The sequence below is a fragment of the Notothenia rossii genome (genome assembly GCF_949606895.1).
Source record: "Notothenia rossii genome assembly, chromosome: 6".
Classification (NCBI taxonomy): Eukaryota; Metazoa; Chordata; class Actinopteri; order Perciformes; family Nototheniidae; genus Notothenia; species Notothenia rossii.
The window spans coordinates 45211080-45228495 of NC_136909.1; the positions used below are offsets into that span (position 1 = coordinate 45211080).

General features: G+C 41.5%; 1 protein-coding gene across 11 annotated transcripts in view; it reads right to left on the minus strand.

The window, feature by feature from the left end:
- The window catches only part of LOC307042238 (whirlin-like), a 366287-nt gene that overhangs the window by 124718 nt on the left and 224153 nt on the right, over nt 1-17416 (minus strand). The gene's annotated exons all lie outside the window — the stretch shown is intronic.

Below are 17416 nucleotides of genomic sequence, written 5' to 3' on the forward strand. Positions count from 1 at the left end.
TTATTATTTGACGGTTATTGCTGCTCCCGCTGTGCATAATCTGTGTAATATGTAGCCAATAAATTCCACATTGTTGGTAAAATGATATTTTGGCCTGCCCCGAATGTTTTTTCTGTAGCCCCGGACAATTCTACCTCAATAATATAATACATTAACCGTGCTTTACCTGAATCTCATCAAGACACTAGAAAGGACGGCAGGACTGTAATTTCCCGTGTTCAGTGAATGCAACAGAGGCAAGACACCAGACCAATCAGAGAGTTGGATGGAAATAAAAGTGTGCTTGTGTCATTGAAGCTCGCGGCTCTGTGTGTGTGCGGAAATAGCGCATTTAGTGTGTGTGAGAGAGGGAGAGAGAGAGAGGGACCGGTGCCAGCAGCAGGGACCGTGTTGTTAGCATCTGGTTAGCTAGCTGCACTAACGGACATACGGAGGTGTTTGTTCCACAACAAGCTGGAGGAGAGCTCTACTCTCAGACTGAGAGGCTCAGGTGAGCTAAAGGACTCTCTGAGTGTTTAGATAGTTAACTTTAGTCTAAGTTATCTCAATGGGTCTCAAACGGTTTGGTCAAAAATTATTCAAAAGATTATTTCCGCGGCACACCTTCATATGATCATTATATTTATAAAAAAAATAAGAGAATAAAGGAAAAAACAATTATGAAATACTATATGGCAGTAAAACAAGAATACAGTTTGAAAGGGGAGTGATTTGTAAAATATCCATAAAGAAAAAGAACATCTGCTTACAGTTGTGTTTCATCTGGGTGTTGAGAGATGTATCCATACATCTCTTAATGTTGCTCTCAAAGTGCACCAGATTGATGCTTTTAACTTCAATATTTAAAAAAAATCTTCCCGGGGGAGCATCCCCCCGGACCCCCCTAGAGAAGGTGAGGTCCGCTCCCCACTCGTAAAAAAATAGCACTTTACCCCTGCCTATATGCCGTGAGCTGATTATCGAGCCTTCATTGTAACAGTCGCGGGTTTACTGTGTGTTTCCGTGTGGGGAGTTTCTTTGTGCGTGCTCTATAGTGCCCATAATAGTGTTCACTGGAGTCCAGCACCTCAGCACCCCCACTCAAAATACCTTCCCGCGCCTCTGTGTTATGATCATATTGAGCTATTGGTGTGAGTCTAACATTAAACGAGCAGTCTGCTTGTCATACATTGCTGACGATACATTTTTAGAGGCAATTTGTTGAGTCACTGCCGCTAAATGCCGGTAGCATTAAGCTAGCAAGTCCTGCATTTGCCTCACATCAACAGGTTTAGACAGAACATCCAAATATCCTGAGCTAATTTACTGAATAAACCAACTCACATCTCAATGCTGTAGTTCAAAACCGCGGTAGCTGCTCCATCTGTGAGCTATTTTTAGAATGCGCACGCTACCTTCGTTGTCGCGTTCGCGCGCGTCCACCTGGGCAGGCTGTGTGTGTCCTTCTCCCGTGACGATAACGGCTTGCGGTTAAAAAATAATAATAAACGAATTTGAAACTTGGGGGGACACACAAACGGGCAGACAGCAGAGCTCGGGGCAATAAAGCAGATTTGTTTGACTTTTTTACACTTTGTTGTTCTCCTTTCCTCGCCTCTTGTCTCTGATTGTGAGCGTGAGTGTGTGCATTCGTGTGTGTGTGAGCCCCGCCCTTCAGAAACAGCGCAGAGGGAGAATGTCAATACGCAAATCAGTGGACACTCAAACATGAACACATTGGATAAATAACATGGCGTTTAGTTTATTTAATAAAAGTGCACATGTTCAATGTGAAAAGTGACCGTAGATAGATTACTTCAGTTGAAATTTGGTGCTATATATATATATTTGTTTTAAATAAAAAACAAAAATAAAAACACCTTGAATTTCAGGCAGGGCGCGGCGCTCCTTTGGCAGGGCGCAGCGCCCCGCCAAGACAATGGTAGGGGAAACACTGAATTCCGTTCTCTTTATGTTATTTCTTCCAACGTTGTGGAATTAGAGAAAAGGGGCTTCTTAACGTGCTTTTATCCGGGGTGGAGGGAGTTAAATATAACATTGGGGCGTGTGATTGTAGTGGGTGGAGGTGGTGAAATGAGGATATCCATTTTGGAGTTCAAGCTAGTATAATATAGTTAACGAACGTTACACAATAATAAGGAAGAGAGCTATTTGTGTGACACATCGCTATTGATATGGATTTAGAGTGCATATTTGAGAATTCCAAACAGTAAACAAAAGCGTAACTTATGGGTGAATGTTTTTAGCAGAGCCATTATTGTCCTTGTGATTCTGTTTATTATTACCTGTCTGTATTATGTTGCAGCTCAGCTGATTTTGGATTGATGGCAAAGGGAAAGGGACTTAAGTGAGAGTGAAAACACAAGGTAAGTTTAAAATAGGTCAGCAATTTCCCATCCTATAGGTTGCTAGATGTATTTAACCCTTTCTCCTGTCTTTGTCTCCCTCTTTCAGCACAAGGGGGGGGTTCAATGGAGCCTGAAGACTTGCAATGAGAACCTCACCCTGCACCTGAGTCTCAACTCCCAGAGTTTAGCAAGCCTCTCCCTGTTCCTTATTTTTATTAAACAGACGTTAAGCTTCCCAATGGTGTGGTCTTCGTTTTGTGAAAAATATGATTACCTCACATATGTTGTTGCTGTTGCTGTCTTTTGTGATGGTTAAATTGCTCCTGCTGACTTGAGCCAGCCATTCTTTCCTCCTCTCTGTGTCAGTGGGGAAACTTTACATGTGTACTCCTTTCTCTGAGCGCTTGGAGCATCCCCCGGCAGCACAGCAAACCATGGGGGAGACTATATGCCAGGACAACACAGAGGAAAAGGCACAGACAAACTGCATGATATGCTTCTCGAGTTCTCCAATTGGTTGATTTTGTGGCACATTTGTAACGCTGTGATAACTTGAGCGAGCGCAGGCAAAGCTGAGCGCGCACAGGGTGGAGAGGTCGAGCGAGCAAGGGAGAGAGAGAGCGCGTGTAGCGGTCTGCTTGCGCACGGAGCAGGAGTTTTATGAGAGAAAATATATTTCTCTGTACTCAAAAATGTTCAAGTGCGCGCTCAATAGCATTTTCTAAGCTCAACATGTTTCATTGCGTGCTCAGGATAGAGGCACAAATATAACGCCATACTTTACAAGCAACTAATTGAGTACATAGATTGCACCTTGCACTATCGCCAAAAAAAATGTTTAAAGTGCACCCAGACCTTCAATGCTTCGCTCTGTCCGCCATGCCTGCGGGAGTCTCACAACAATAATAAGAGCGCTGTTGAGAGAGATGACGAGTGGCATTTACAGTGGCCAATCAGAGGGGTCTCAAACCGGATACATCACACGGGGGTTCCCAACCAACCAGAATGGTTTAAAGTTAAACTAAGGAAGTAGACGTAACACATATACCGATCATACCGATAGCACATGGATGTATAATAAGAACTGGATACAGCGTGGGAGGCGGGGCCTCATTCATTAGACAGCTATATGCCATACATTTTTGCACAAATTCACAGTAAATATGTATTCAGTATGATAGCTGTCTAACAGAAGTTAAATCCATTTCTCACTTATTCTGACAATATACTTAACCCCAAATAAAAGAACCCAATAAAAACAGTTGTTAAATAATAGTGAAGTCACGTTGTAATAACAATAACCCATCTCTCTCTCGTTTTATTTTTGAATTTTGCCAAAAGCCACTGTGTCAATTTTGTCCTACTTGGGTTGCCGTCCGGAGTTGTCCAATTTGGCGGACCATCTCGCACATGCGCACTGCAGATCGGGCAGAGCTGCATATCGGGTAGTGACAGCCATAGATATATAAAGAGTCTGACTCAAGAGTTGACTCTTTACAGTATATGTCTATGGTGACAGCCCAACTTTTGAGAGAGCGAAACGTCACAGATTAACCGGCATGCCTGAGAAGTACCCGTATTTGCGCTCATAGCGCATGCGCAACTTTAACCAAAATGCTCGTTCACATCAAGCACGTCAATTTGCGTACACGTAACAGCACAGCGCGTTCATGACAGCATGGTAATGATTTGTTATTATGATGGATTTGATATTAACGAGGCGGCAGTTAGCAGCTAGCGGCTAGCTAGTAATTATGCTAATGTACACATCAATCGTTACAGAGCTCTCAAGTCTCACGCATTTGGCGTGAGACACACGCATTTAACTCCGCTCACACGCTCACACGCCACACCTTGTATTTCTCACGCAGAGATTTCTTTCCAGGGTACCGCCCACCAAGTTGCGCTGCAATTTTGTAAAAAAACTAGGCTTGTTTGAGACGCGTGCACTCCACACTAGCACCCCCCCCCCCCCCCCCCCGTTGATATTCGCGATACAGAGGGCTTCATACTCCACTAGCACCCCCCCCCCCTGTTGACATTCGCGGTACAGAGGGCTTCATGGGAACTTTGAGGGGAGCCAGAAGTTGGAGTACCAAGCACCGCTGCCAAAATCTCACTCTGAACTCTGTTCAAAACTTGAGAGCCCTGCGTTATGTATATTACGCTGTAACACTAGTGATATCCAAGCAACAGAGCTTCATTTAGCATGAAATAATTATTGCACTGTATATATATATATATATCAGTGGCGAACCGTGGCTATCACAACTGGACCTTCTGTAAACACACCCACCGCCGCCGCCCCCCTCCCCCCCCTCCGCGGCATTATAATGTCCGTCTTTTCACTACGCTCTCATTCATTGCAACGGCCAGGGCATTCTATCAAGGATGTAGAATACCTTGGTTGAAGGATATTCTACCCAGAACAAGATCTGATTGGTTGCTTTCTTTTCTAACACAAAACCACTGTAATGCGTAGTGCATGGACCGAGAAGGACAAACAAATCAACGTAACACTGTAATATTACAGATCAACAACACAGATACGATTCTCATTTATTCATTTTATATACATTTTATTTATATAATTAAATCGATTTTTTGTTTGTTTTATCTGAGTGTTCCAGGGTATTCTCTGAATATCTTGAAGGCCCTGACGGTTCGCCACTGATATATAGGGGGCGCAGAGGCATGGGGCGCGAGAGACCAGGAGGAAAAATGGTTATTTAAAAAAAAAAAAAAATCATATTTCGAAGAATTATTGATTAAAAAATAATATGATACAGTACTATTACGTCTGGGTCTCTGTGTTTCATTAAAGCTCGGCTCTGTGTGTGTGTGGAACGAGCCATTTTGTGTGCGAGAGAGAGAGCGCACCGGTACCGGAGATCGTTGATGTTAGCTTCTGGTACTAGCGAGCTACGCTAACGGATATAAGGAGTTTTTTCATCAACAAAGTGGAGGAGAGTCCTCTCCTGTCAGACTGAGAGACTCGGTGAGCAAAAGGACTCTCTCAGTGTTATCTCAGTGTGTCTCAAACGTTTTGGTCACCATTAATGTAAACAATTATTTCCGAGGCACACGTTTATATGATCATTATAGTTATAAAAAAATAAGAGAATAAATTAAAAACAGGTATGAAATACTATATGACATTAAAAAATGAATAAAGTTTAAAAGGGGAGTGATTTGTAAAATATCCACAAAGAAATAGTAAATCTGTTTCCAGTTCTGTGTTGAGAGATGTATCCATAGTTCTCTTCATTTTGCTCTCAAAGTGCACCAGATTGATGCTTTTAACTTCAATATTTTAAAAATCTTCCCGGAGGAGCTTGCCCCCGGACCCCCCTATGAGAGGTCCACACACCACATACAAAAATAGCACTTTAACCCTGCTTACACCTATATGCCGTGAGCTGATTATCGAGCCTTTATTGTAACAGTCGCGGGTACATTGTGTATATGCGTGGGGATTGTTGCAGTACAACATTCCACTGTAGCAACCGGTACATTAATGGGAAACCCTAAATGTTTGAGCACCCTCTATGAAACGTCAAGCTACCCCACAGCACCCCAAAAATAAATCTCTGGCGCCGCCACTGAGCCTGACTATTTGTGTTGGGGGGGCCCGACTTTCTTTTTTCTCCAAAGGGGGGGCCTGACAGAAAAAGTTTGAGAACCACTGAGCTACAGGGACGTTGATCTAACGTCGGTAATATTAACTTTATTTAATACAACATTTACGGTACAAGATTTAATCATACAGCCCATAGGCTAATAATGAATTACAGCAAACATGTGCAATATATCCCTTATTACAGCTCCGTGGGATGGCAGTAAGACGATATGGGTCCGTTCTTATTGTGCATCCATGGGTAAAGATAAACGCAACTCATATTGGTTTCTCATACAGCATCTCTGTAAACTACGTGTATTCACTGAATTTCACTCTCTGCCTTTAACGGCTCTTTGTAGCTCCAATAGCTCCAGCCCCCACCCTCCCTGTGAGCACAGTGTGCTCTGATTGGTCGGGACCATGCTGAACACGTAACATGAACGTGCCGGGCGGCGCGGTCCCGTGGGTTAGATGCTTGTTCATAATGCAGAGGGAAATAACTCTCAGAATAATGTTATTAGCACATTTTTACAACTTGAGGAACGAATGTTTTTAATAAGGGCTATACAAGTGTTCCTACTGGGAAGTTTATTTATTTTTTTAAAAATCATCCAACGATTTACAGACCACTCTTTCCCCATGTAAGTCAATGGGAAAAAGTGTTTCCGGGCCTGGCAACCAAACAGAAGTGTAGTACCGCCGTTTGGCCACCACGAATATTTTCATCTGAGTCCGGCGCACTTCCTGGGGGCTTGCGATAGCAGCACCGTTTGTCCGAGAAGGGTCTAGCTGCGGCCGCGGACAGCACACGACACTACACGACACTACACGACACGCCCACCTGACACGACACTACGGTGGCTGAGAGGCACTAGCGTACATGGCAGATTAAAAGCGAATTGACGACACTACACAACACGCCCCCTACACGACACGCCCACCTGACACGACACGGCTGAGAGACCGTACATGGCAGATTAAAAACGAATTGCACATTTTATTGTAGCATTTTAAGCAACTATTAGGCAAATAAATTAATAACCTATCCGTTTGAGAACCCCTTGGAACCCCTTATCCCATTTCGATGGTTGACATCTCATTTGAATGACAGCCGGGGTGAATTTTATTTTATAATTTTGCAATAAGTCAAAGATATGTTTACTGTATATTATAAAAATGCTTGTCATGTAGGCATACTGGAGATGGAAAGGCTTTAGTGAGTGTTGTAGCTGAGATTCTTACCGTTCCAATGATGTATTAATAATAATTGGTTACTTGGATTTATATAGCGCCTTTCATGAGACCCAAGCTCCCTTTAAAAAGAAGAACAGGAGTAGAAACAAACATAACAAAAGGCAATCAGACAAAACAACAAATAGATTTGGGGCCAAAGGCCTTGGCAGACAGATGGGACCCCTTTTGAAGGCATCAAGCGTGGGGATGTTGCAGATCTCCGCAGGGAGAGCGTTCCAGAGAGTGGGGGCTGCCATACTGAAGGCTCTGTCCCCGAAGGATCGCAGGTTGGTGCGGGGGGCCAGAGTCTGAAGACCGCAGGTTCAGGGGTAGGGCATGTGGGAATTGTATTGATTTGATACAAGCAAGCCAGTGTTTCATTGTGTACTTTCAACTACAGTATATGGTCCGGCAAGTTCAGCATTCACTGTGATGTGTATAAAATAAGACACTGATACCGTTTTCCTCAATGAACATTTATTGAACAGAACATCATGTGGAAAATCAGAGCTGGTCAACTTAAAAAATATTGACCTGCAGGAGTTTAAAGCCTATTTAGAAACTCCTGGGAATCTTTCACACGTCCTTCAGCCTTTGGTGCGCTTCCTCACTCATTGCCTTGGTGAGGTTATGAGAACAAAGTTCCATCTCACTGATAAGACAAGATGGTATAAAGAAGTCATATATGTAATGTTATAAATTCACATGCATCAGGGGTTGTACACTTTAATGTGCCCATTCACTAACCGACTCTTTAGGAAGGAAGCTGTAAGGCCTCCTGTTATAGGAGTGGTCCTCGTCAGTGTCCAGGGGCATCTGTAGACAGTCAACCATTATTTTGACATGCACGGTTTAACTCCTCCAAAAATTATCCATGCTCGATTCAGAATGACACAGTACCACACAAAACAAATGTTGCATGTCCCATAAGTTCTATGTAGTATGTGTTTTAGGAGTAGTAACCAGCTACCATGTCTGTGAAAATCCCCTCATCGTGAACAATAGGTGAATTGGTGGCAAGAGGGCTGTACGTCAAGGACTGGACATGGACGCAGTCAAATCCGATTAGCCCACTTCTCCGTGCATAGTCATATGCCCTGTTGCACGTTTCCAACTGACAGGTGATACCCAAGTTAGATTTTTGGACATGAATACAGTGCACAGGACCCTTAAAGGTCCTGGAAACTGCAAAAAGTCCCCTTTTTTTATATATGCACTGTGATTTTAGGTGGCGATTTGCTGTGATGTCCGATGTTTTGGATGAGTGGTGCCTTTGTAGGTTTTTCCTTTTTAGTTGTAGGCTACAAAAACAACATGTTGTGGTTTAGCGCTTTGACATCAATTTTGGGGGCTGTGGAAATATTGTGCCATGTTGCTGCAGCAGCCGGAGCTATCACTGGAGCGGCCGTCTGAGCTATCACTGGAGCGGCCGTCGGGGCCATCACTGGAGCGGCCATCACTGGAGTGGCCATCACTGGAGCAGCCGTCGGGGCCATCACTGGAGCGGCCGTCTGGGCCATCACTGGAGCGGCCGTCTGGGCCATCACTGGAGCGGTCGTTGTGGTTGCTGGGGCCGCCGCCAACGTAGTTGGATGTTCGGTGCAGCAGTTTTTAAAGTGACTAAAGAACATCTCCTTTCTCCCAATGATTGTTGGGCAAAAGCCACAGTGATAATGGCTGCTGGCCACACATTTGAGATGGCATTTATAAACATTATAACCTAAAAAGAGACAGAAAGTGGTTTAGAGGATTCTAGAAACAAACCAAAATGAATTTCTTGTAAATATGCTTTTTTAATCAAGGTGTTTGTGCGAGGGCAATAAATAATCATTTCACTAACAATAATATTTTTGCCTTTAAACTGAATTTTTGCAGATTGAATGTGGGATTATGCTCATATTGTGCCTACCCCAAATAAGGATACTGTTCGAGCATTATTAACAATTCATAACCTGAATATAAATCTAATTTTCAATTTTCAATTTCTAATTCAAAATTAATTTACACCAAGGATGTCCTGGGGCACAGAAATAACACATGTATCCATAATGAGTGAGGCATTAAACACATCTAACAAGTAAAATGTAATGTGATGAAGTATAAAATGATCATATAGAATTATAGATTTACTTACCTCCATATTTCACAAGTGACCTCTGGTGGCTCTGCAAATGAGCCATCAGACCAGGGTGTTACCCGGTCCTTTCACAAAATGGACACTGGAAGGTGTCCGAGTCCAATTTGTTGAGCTCTGGGCGTGCTCAATCACGGAGTGTTGTGTTGTTTGTCTATAGGTGAATAAAATAGAATACAATTTAAGTGACTTTAATATTGGAAATAGTTAACTCCTTAAACAAGCAGCAATGGACTGGCCTGTATAATCATATGGGACAAAGCTGGTCATACTTCCTCACTTTCAGAAGGTAACCCTTTAACTGCCAGCGCCACCATTTGGTAGAGCACATTTTGTGTCTTGATATCTTGTTGAAAAATGAATAAAAAAGTTTAAATCCATCTGATTCAGCCAGCTCTACTCTTTGGTTGATATGTTATGCACAACACAACCTGTATATTTAACTGTGGTTCAAACAGAAAGCCCTTCAGCTATTTTAAATGTCAGGCCTACAGCATGGCCACAAACCCCATCTAAAAACCGAGGCTCTGTCCTAATTACCTGATTGCATCCACCTGGGTTACTTGGCTCTACCCAATAACTATCATTTAACTTTAAACCACACTTAAAATAATAATATAATTATACATATTTACATGTCTACAGTATAGCAGCTAATACATGTTTTAAATAAAAAACATAAAAATGTGAAAGACACCTAATATTTTAAACTTACACAAAATCTGATTCTTGTAAAAATTAGAGTACATGCATTGTTTCATCTGTCAAGCTAAGATATATACATATATCTTAGCTTTACATGCTAACTGAAAGAGTATGTTCAGTTAGCATATATGCTAATTGAACGTCGGGCATATCAAGCTAAGAGCTAAGATATATATATATATACCATTATATATATATATATTTATCCCATTCCTTTACATTTAATATTTAAAATACAAATCAGCAAAAATAAACACAAGTACACTGCGCTAAACAGCCACATCGAAAAAACAAACGAGAACCTAAATAGTATGTAATTATATCTAAAACCACAATACGTTAATTACCTGTACTCGGTGCGCCATATTGTTTGTTGTCTGTTGTCTGTAAACCTCCATGTCTCCTTAAATATCCTTGTGTCAGCGTCTCACGTGTTGGGCGTGCTCTCTTCTGACCATATTTGGAAGTACAACTTCCAACAGGTTCAACCTCCACTGTCCGCGGCCGCAGCTTGACCCTTCTCAGCCACCATAGTGTCGTGTCAGGTGGGCGTGTCGTGTAGTGTCGTGTAGTGTCGTGTAGTGTCGTGTACTGTCCGCGGCCGCAGCTAGACCATATTGGTTTGTCCAGCGGCTTAACGGTATACCGATAGGCTACCGTCCAATCAGGTACCAGTATTGACTTAGTACCGGTTCTCGGTACCCATCCCTAGTGGTGAGTGAGTCACTGTAATATTTCTGACCAAATGTAACAAAATATAAACTGACCTCTGTCTGACACTTAACCATTTCAGTGTCTCCAGCATTCCAGTTACTCTGGTTCTGTAGGAGCACTGCAGTGCACATCGTGTTGCCTTATTTTGTGCTACTTTTAGTTTGTTTAAGTATTTTTCAGCAGCACCAGACCAAATAACCAAACAATAATCAAGCTGCAACAGAACCAAAGCATCCAGAACTTGTCTACTGACATCCATTGACCAATATTTTACAATTCTTTTTACAAGTGACACACCCCTTCCCATCTTACAAACAACATTATCAATTTGTTTAGAGTAGACCGAGATCATTTATGATCCAGGGTCATACCTAGCCATTTTGTCTCCTTGACCTGTTCAATTTGAATATGGTTTAAATGTAATTGCAATTTCGGTTCACCTTTTAACTGATGATTTTATCCTATTAATAAAGATTTTGTTTTTTCAGCATTGAGTACTAACTTATTATGTATGACCCACTCTGATATCAATTGTAGATCTTTATTCATAAAATTAGTCAACTGTCTTGTATTCGATGCAGCATCATGTATTGGTGAGTCATCTGCATACATTACAATTTTGGCTTTTTCTAACAATAATGGTAGGTCATTTGTGAAAATAGAAAATAAAAGTGGTCCAAAACAACTACCGTTAGGTACTCCACAAGTGACTGTCTTAATCTTTGAAAGACTTCCATTAAGAAAAACAGTTTGACTTTGATTTGTCAGGTAACTTTCTAACCACCTCAGCGTATCAAAATCAAAACCATTTTGTTCTTGCTTGTGTAACAGCAAAGAATGGTCAATGACATCAAAAGCAGAACTAAAATCAAGTAGTACTGCACCCACTAACTTCCTATTATCTAGCTCGCCCTTCAAGTCATCTGTCATTTGTCACAGCGGTGCATGTCGAATGGCCAGGGTTGCGGTTGAATAGTCAAAAATCAGCTCCTACGTCTATCCCTATCGTCTATCCCTTGACCTCTGAGTGAAACGTCATGGGGTTAAGGGATAGTGGATAGGAGAATTCAAAAGGATTTAGGAGAAGAGACTGCGGTACTTTAGAGAATCCGAATGCACTTTCACTATCCAACGTGTTTATGATGCACCAGCGGACGTCATGAATGTGCGTCTGCTGCTGTAGGGAAACTATGGAAACAACAGTTTTCTATACGGCGGACTACAACATGGATGTTTAATAAGAACGAGGGACTACTATAAACTAGGGATGTTAAGATTCACCGATTCGCATCGGTGCACCGGCTTAAATGTTCAAGATGCGAGTGCACCAGTTGAAAGAGTGCACATCGGCTACAGTTTGGGTTGAACTCGCAATGCATCGATTGTAGCGTCTCTTTGCATTGGTAAAAATCGATTAATATCCACTCATCCACTCATGTCAGCACTCTGCAGAGACGATCTTTGATCCGCCACTACTATGCCCGAGAGCCGCGTGCACGCGTTACAGTTATCAACAAGCAGCATGGAAGTCGAGGAGAAAGAAATACACAGCGCACCGAAAAATAAATATAAATCAAATGTTTGGCAACACTTCGGATTCTTCAAAAATGACGGACAACTTAATAAATCACAAGCAATTTGCAAACAATGCCGTGTTGCTATAAAATACACTAGCAGTACCACGAATTTAGAGACGCACCTAAAAAGGCGACATGGGGTGAATATTACGTATGCGGCTGTCTCCCTATCCTCCTCGGATTCAGCTAAAGGTAACCCGGCTATCCCTGGCGGCAGCAAGACTGGTGAGCAGCAGCATATCACAACTTTTTTTCACGATCCGCTGGCTAACAGTTCTACCCGCTCCAAGGCAATAACTGACGCCATCACCTTCTTTATCTGTAAAGATATCCAGCCGTACAGTGTCACGGAGAATGAGGGCTTCCAACAACTCCTCCAGATTTTGGAGCCCAGGTACCATGTACCAAATATGAGGTTCTTTACAGAGAAACAAATCCCTGCTCTTTATGACAAAGTGAGAAGAGAGTTAATTGACTCGCTGAGCAATGCCCAAAGAGTTGCAATTACAGTTGATGGATGGACGTCTTGCGCCACTGACTCATATGTCAAGGTCACAGCACACTATATTGATGACGAGTGGGTATTGCAAAACCATGTTCTGCAGACCAGAGTGTTCAACGAGGCCCACACAGGAAATAATCTAGCAATGTTACTGCAAGAAGTTTGCCGCGAGTGGAAAATTGAAGACAAGAATCCAGCGTTGGTCACAGATAATGCTAGAAACATAATACTGGCTGGAGTTGGTGCACAGATGGAGCCACATGTGCGATGCACCTGGCCTCCCAAAAAAGCCCTGAAGGTGGACAGGGTGTCAGAGCTTTTGGTGAAAATGAGGAAGGTGGTGACTTATTTCCACAAAAGCCCAAAAGCAACTGAAGCTCTCCGTGAAATGCAGATCCAGTTACACCTGCCTCACCACAAGCTAGTGCATGATGTTTCCACAAGGTGGAACAGTTCCCTGGACATGTTGGAGCGTTTTGGGGAACAGCAGCCTGCTGTGTTGAACACCCTGCTGCCAAAGAAGATAAGGAGGGGAGAAGCCATTGCCAGTCGGACAGAGGATAACATGACATTAACCCCAGAGGTCATCAAATTGATGCCCCCCTGAAAGTAGCAACTCCGCTCCTCAGTGAGGAAAAAAACTCCACCATCTCAATGATCTCCCCAATCCAGACCAAACTGCGGAGGCAGTTCCAGCCAGATGAGAGCGATCATATGGTCATTTCCCAGATGAAGGAGCGATTCAGACTGGACTTTGATGGTCGCTACACATATCTCCAAGACCTCCTCCACTACGCCTCAGTACTGGATCCCCGCTTCAAAGACCTGGCCTTCCTGGATGACAATGAAACTAAGGACATGATATTCATGAGGATAACAGCAGAGGTGGTGAAGATGGATGGACAGGTAAGAATATACTACTCAATATATTGTAGCTAGTGTCTGTCTCACTTTCACTGTTATTTACCTGTGGCTTACTTAACTGATACTTACTTGTTTAGTTTAATAGCTAATCTGTGCTGATTATTGTCAGGCAGGGGATGGTGATACACTTAATGAGGACCAGGCAGCTGAAACAGAAGGTGACAGGAGCCCCCACAGAGAGGAAGAAGAGACAGGTTTGTTTTGATAGGAACTGTGCCAAAAGTTATAAAAGTGTATTGATTTGAAAATGGGTGTATACTATAGTATTGTATGTCATCATTGTTGTAATCTAAATCTAAAAATCTTCTCTTCTCTTCTTTTCCACTCCCTAGATGACAGGGCCGTGGGAAGTAGGGGTGCTGAGGGTGCTGCAGCACCCCCTGGTCGAGGACAGGGGATCTGCACTTCCACAAGATATAATAAAAAAAAAAACGAATTTTCAGCCTTGATGTAACAACATTCATAATTAAGTAAAGATAACACCCTTTTCCCCGGTTACATTTTCCATTTGCCCTGTACGATGGGCGCTGTGAGTGATGAAGTGGGGGATGTTGGCTTAGCAGGCGCCCGCAGCTCACAGCCAAAGTGAGAGAGATAGAGAGAGGGGATATCGCGGTACCGGCAGGGATTGTTGTTAGCTTCTGCTGCGCTAACGGATATAAGAAGTTGTTTCTACAATAATGTGGAGGGAGAGTCCTCTCCTGTCAGACTGAGAGGCTCAGTGAGGTAAAGGACTCTGAGGGCTTAGATAGTTCACTTTAGTCGAAGTTATCTCAGTGGGTCTCAAACGTTTTGATCACAATTTATGTAAACAAATATTTCCAAGGCACACCTTTATAATTATCAGGATAAATAAAAACAGGTTTGAAATTATTCCAATGTATACTATAGGACAGTAAACCAAAAATATCGTTTAAAACTGGAGAGATTTTAAAATATACATAAATAAATAAATGTTAACTGGTAAAATAAGATATGAATGAATAACACAAATAAAATAAGTTACATGTATTTGTTATTGGCTATGGTAGGTTATTGGAAATGTTCACATACCTGCTTATTTGATTGATAAAATGCAAACCGATCTTTTTCATATGGGTGTTTAGAGTTGTACTCCCTAGATCAGTCTCTAATTGGGCGCTCAAAGTGCACAAAATTGAAGCATTTTACTTTAAAATGTTTAAAAAATCTGACGGCCTTGGACCAGATGTTCGGTGATTTCCTCCCTGCAAGATCACCAGTAAAGACCACAAAGGAGAGAGCTAAGGAGGAAATCTTAAAGTACAGGGAGAGGGATGCTTTAGGTTTGAGTGGTGATGTGTTGCAGTGGTGGAAAAAACAAGTGGATCTTCCACTGCTCTCAACATTGGCAAAGAGCTAACTGTCCATCCCTGCAACAAGTGTACCCTCTGAACGAGTGTTTAGTACAGCCGGTGACATAGTGACAGCTTGCTTCATCCTGATCATGTTGATCAACTTATATTCCTTAAGAAAAACCTACAAGCTAGACATATTAGTTAAGCTCAGTGAGGTGTTATGTCAGTGAGAGTGGTTTTTATTTTTACAGCAGCCTGTGACTGCCAATAATAGTTTAAATGTTATTAAGACCTATTTTTGAAAGGTTATTTGTATTCTTTATATGTTAATAATATAAAAACCGCTGCTTTCTGTTCACTGGTGAGTTAGCCTACTGAATGAGTGTCATGTGCATCAGTCTGGCAGTTGTATGGCCATTGCTATATGGTAATTGTTTTTTGCACATTGTTAATGCTGGTCAATAAGGAATAAAGCAACATCCTCTGTTGTACCATGTTGAATTGTATCATTATTTTGCACCGTGTTGAATCGCATCATATCGCCCCGTATCGCATAATGTTGAATCAAATCGTATCGAACTGTATCGCAACAGGGGTGAATCGTATCGTATCGCATCGCCTGGTGTTTCAAATGTATCGTTAATGTATCGTATCGTGGCAACGTATTGGCATCGGCCTCAGTGATGGAGATGCCCATCCCTACTGTAAACTCATCTAGAGACTCTGCACCGTGCTCTGATGCTGTTGCTTTATGCTTTACGAATGTGGACAACAGAGAAACATATTCTTCATGACCAAAGTTGGAATTTAAATAAAAAAGGAAAGTGAAACTTATGCTCGTCACCCTCTCCCTCCGGTCCACATTAATACAAGTGATCCCAATACGTATGAAAATATCTTAAAATCAATACAAATGTATTTATTATAAATAAACAAACTGATGAACCCAAATGCACGACCCAGAGACAAAGTCTTGAATATAAAAAAATGTATATTTATTTATACAGTTCAGGTAATCCCTCTGAACAGAGTTGGTGGTGGAAATAAGAAAAGGCGCTCACAAGGAGGAAAAAACTAGCGTAAAAAAAAGATAATTAAATCATTTATTAGACATGTGGAGTTACTTTTAATAGTTTGATTCATATTTCTCCTCAAACGATTCACTTTATCAAGAAAATAATCATTCAAATAATTAGCAATTTGGACTGGTTTAGTCAATGTCCCTTCCACCTCAAGATATGTTGAGGTGGATGTCGGCTTACGGCCCATCATGCCATTTACTAAACTCCACAGCTTTTTCTTATCATCCTTTATATCTTTAATTTTATTTCCATAATACAATTGTTTTTATTTATTTATTATTTAATGCTGTAACATAATTCCTTAACCTTCTATACATGTCCATCTGACTCATAACTTGATGAGAGAGCTACATGGTTTGCATCATCTCTTCATTAGATCCCTTAATTAATCATTTATTTATGCTGTATTTGTTCTTAAATGTCTTTTGCTTTTAATCTGTAAAGCACTTTGAATCGCCACGCACTGAAAAGTGCTATATAAATAAAATTGCCTTGCCTTGCCTTGCCTTAATTCCTCATCTAACCAGGGTGCTCTAAAGTTCCTTACTGTCTGTTTTCTAAGTGGAGCCTGTTTATCAATCACCTGCATAAATAACAAATTAAATACATCAAGAGCATCATCTGGATCGACTTTCTCAAAAACATGTTTCCAACATATTGTATCTTTTGAACATCCTGTATAAATGACTCTTCACAAAAAATATGTAATTGATCTCCTCACAACAACTTTTGGTCCAACTTTTGGCACCTTTGTCTTTCTCACGATAATGATTAAATTATAAATGGCAACATTTTGTGAATATATGATCAATGCAAGTTGCACTTTTTGACCCATCTTTCTTTATGCATATCCGAGTAGGTTTAGTCACCATTTGTACCAAGTTACATTGTAGTTATTGTCTGCAGCTTGTTTTTAAGGTCACAGTGCAACATATTCCAGTCAATGTTTAAATCTCCGATAAAATAAATCTCTCTGTCAAGATCGCAAACTTTATCTAACATTTCACATAATTTGTCTAAATAAGTTAGGTTTGCATTTGGAGGTCTGTAACAACATCCTAGCAACAAAGGTTTCAAGTGTGGTAAATGAATTTGCAACCAAAGTACTTCAATATCAGCAGACATCGAATCCTATCTCACTTTAGCTGGTATTTGCTTTGAATGTATACTGCCACCCCACCTCCATATGCATTCCTTTCTAAATATACTGTATCCATCAATGTCCACTGCAGCGTCATTAAAGTTGTCATCTAAGTGAGTTT